Source organism: Cetorhinus maximus, chromosome 13 (genome assembly GCF_964194155.1).
Source record: "Cetorhinus maximus chromosome 13, sCetMax3.hap1.1, whole genome shotgun sequence".
NCBI classification, from domain to species: Eukaryota; Metazoa; Chordata; class Chondrichthyes; order Lamniformes; family Cetorhinidae; genus Cetorhinus; species Cetorhinus maximus.
The window spans coordinates 37,786,049-37,789,715 of record NC_135891.1 but is presented as its reverse complement, the minus strand read 5'-3'; positions in this window follow the sequence as shown (position 1 = coordinate 37,789,715).

Below are 3,667 nucleotides of genomic sequence, written 5' to 3'. Positions count from 1 at the left end.
TATCTATTTTCATCGTTTTACATACATACTAATATTCTGAATAACTAGGTCGATTTTTTCTTTACTTACACAATTTTTAAATGAGGCTATTTATTTCTTTAATTTTTCTCATTGTTCAAGAGCAAAAAATCCCATGATTTCCACCTATTCCTTGGCTTTACAGGACTGCACAGCAATTTCTGGCATCCGCACAGGCACAGTTAAACACAGTTGCTATTTGAGTTGCTCTGCTCCTCCACAAACTATGCTCTAATCTGGTAGATTTAGCATTGAAATATATGAAGAGCATAACACTGAGAAGTTTATGTGATAGATACTCATTAAACCAGGGAAATTTATGGCTTGCCCATTCAAGTACAAATGATTCTTTTAAATGATGTGATAAATCTTAGTTGCTGGAACTGAAAAGTTACTTTTAAAAGCGTCTCAGTAAAGATTCTTCAGTATGATGGCTAAGAGGATACACAGTTACTTGCAATGTTTCCATTGGTCTGAAATCTCCTGTAGAGGTCACCGCAGTGTTTTGATTCTCATTACAAGTCGGAGTGCAAAAGCCTACAAAAACTCTGTGGACAAGTGTAAGTGATAAAGGCCAGTGACTGCAAAGTTCAAGGCAATGTGATGTTGGTGTAATGTGAGTAAAGCTTCCTTCCCAGTAAGACCTGAGTTTGTTCCTCAGTAATCATATTAGGGATGTAATTTTAACTTTGCCTAATAGTGTAAAATGGGTGATGTTGAATTGACTGCCCATTGCACACCTCACACAATTCAGCCTTCTGTGGCTTTCAGTGGAAGCCAGGTGGGGTGTAAAATGGATGTTGCTGAATTCACAGCAGGAATCAAAATTAAAATTACTCCCCAGGAGTTCTTGATAAGAAATGTATTGAAGTTTTAAAAATTAAGTGTGAAGAGGGGAATATTATTTCCTTTAGTAAGAGTGCCTTATGGACAGAATTTTACGTTGGGCATGCAGGCATGTGCCTGACACGCCCGACCATAATATGGTGCACAATGACGTTGGGTGTGCATCCTGATGTCACTGTGCACCCTTGTGATATTTCGCTAGGCAGGCACACGATGAAAACGGAGGAGTGCCTGCCATTAACTAACGGGGCAGTTAAGGCCCTTGAGACACCAATTGTCTCGGAGTTAACATAGCCTGTGCGATTTTCAGTGCATCGCACGGGCTCGATGGGCAGGCGGGTAGGCCACATTTTCAAAAACCTCATCCACGGGCGGGATAAGAGGGGCGAGTGGGCTTGCTAATGCGAGTTGTTTGTACTTTAGCTTATAAGTTGCTGTTGCTTGCTTGTGTGAACAGGACATCTTCATTTCGCTTCAGAGCTGCTTTGACAGAAATAAGAGGCTTCAGTTCAGGACTCCGGAGGAGTCACACCACTTGGGGCCACCCAAGTATCAGACAGCCATCCCTTACCCAGGGAATGGGGATTGTGGCCTCCTCTGGAGGCACCTCCTCTGAGGAGGAAGAGAAGGCCAAAAGGGGGAGGAGGCCAGGTGTCCCTATTCAGCCTCCAGGGGTGTGGGAGGACAGGCGCAGGCACACAGGGTACAGGGCCAACAGAAAGTCCAAGGCAGAAGGAGCTGCAGAAGACACCACTATCCTGCTGCCAGGGTTTACAGGCAGCAATGCAGCTACCTCAATATGTCTGAGGTACAATGCTGAAGGAGGCTCCACCTCTCAAGGGAGACAGTGACATCGATCTGTCAGATGGTCGGTCCTGAGATCAGCTTCAACTGTCTGGGTGAACACCCCATGCCAATGGTGCTGAAGGTCACAGTGGCCCTCAACTTCTATGCCTCCGGCTCTTTCCAGGGGTCGGTGGGTGATCTTTGTGGAGTCTCCCAATCAGCTGTCCACAGTTGTGTCAAGCTGGTGACAGACGTTCTATTCAGGCGGGCACTGACTTTCATTCGCTACCACAAGGACGAGGCCAGTCAGGCACAGCGAGCCAGAGGCTTTGCAGCAATTGCTGGGTTCCCCCGTGTTCAGGGTGCCATCGACTGCACACATGTGGCCATCAAGGCGCCAGTGGGTGAGCCGGGTGCCTTCGTCAACAGGAAGGGCTTCCACTCCATGAACGATTCTGCAAGTCTGTGCAAGGTACCCAGGCAGCTCCCATGACGCTTACATCCTGAGACACTCCCAGGTGCCGGGTCTCTTCAGTGCTCCAGCCTGGCTGGATGGATGGCTGCTGGGTGACAAGCGCTATCCCCTCAAAAGGTGGCTCAGGACGCCTCTCCGCCATCCAAGAACAAAGGCCGAACAGCAACACAATAGGAAACATGCCTCCACAAGGGCAGTGGTAGAGAAAACCATCGGTCTTCTCAAGATGCGCTTCTGATGCCTGGACTGTTCAGGGGGGAAATGCAATACCTCCCAGATCGTGTGTCACTGATAGTGGTTGCGTGCTGCGCTCTCCACAATCCGGCGCTGCAAAGGGGGGATGCAGTGGAGGAAGAAGATGTTGACACAGCTGCTCTGGCAACAGACGATGAGTCCAGTAGTGAGTCTGAGGACGAGCACGGTCAGGAGAATGCCGAGGGGATAGACGCTGACCTGGGCAACCTCCAGGGAGGCAGGGAAACCTGGGAGCCTTTGATCCAACGCTCCTTCAGAACCACCACCACATGCCAGGGCTGCAGGCTCCATACTCAATACCTGACAGGAATATTTGCTTGGTGAACAACATGCACCATGTGCCATTTCAATATAGTTCAATGACAAACAAGTCACTCATAACATCATGAATTACCCTGCACCTGCAGAACTAATGAAGCACCCAGAGGCTTGTTGAACAGAAACATATTTAATGCTGTGGTGCCTGGCATACATAATACAAATTAAATTGAAAGATGTTATCCATCACACCAAATAACATTTAACGTAAAACTGGGCGAAAAAAATATCACCAGTGATAAGCCCATGTTGTGCTTAAAGTGCTTTAAGTTTTTGCTTGCGGGTGCTACGTCTAGGCACTCCCCCCTCGCTGGCACTGGCATTGGAGACAGCCTGCTCACTCTGCTGTCCTGTTGGCCTTGGTGACCCTGGCGGGAATCCTCTGGCCAGTGGAGCCTGTGCTGGCCCCACCTGGGAGGGAGCGGCCAGTTCCACAGCTGGCATTTCTCCAGTTGCCACAGCCTCATCGGATGCCATGGATACTGGCAGAGGGGCGGAGGAGCTGCTGCCGTCATCTGGAGCGCCCTGAGAGGAGCCCGCAGAGACAACAGGCAGCTCGTGTGCCAACGTGAGGTCGCTTTGGACCTCCCTGCTCACCATTGATGGATGGGCGCCGAGCTGGGATACTGGGTGCCCAATCCATCTCCCACACTGACACTGACCACCTAAGGTCATTGCTGGTGTGAGGGCTTGCAGGTCCGAGTGCATCCCCAAGGACCTCTGATTGAGCTCCTGGAGGGGCTTCTCCATGAGAGTCGTCACTCTCTCTATGGAGGAAGCAGTGAGCTCGGTCATGAGTGTCCTTGCATTGCTCATGCTCTGCAAGGACTCCTCCACAATGGAGACCATGACACGCATTCCCTCATGTATCTCCGTCAGATCCTCCCGCACACCCTGCTGGACTTCCAGCATCTTCTGCCTCAGGGACGACTCCAGAGGCACATCATCAGCCACCGACTGAGCAGGTTC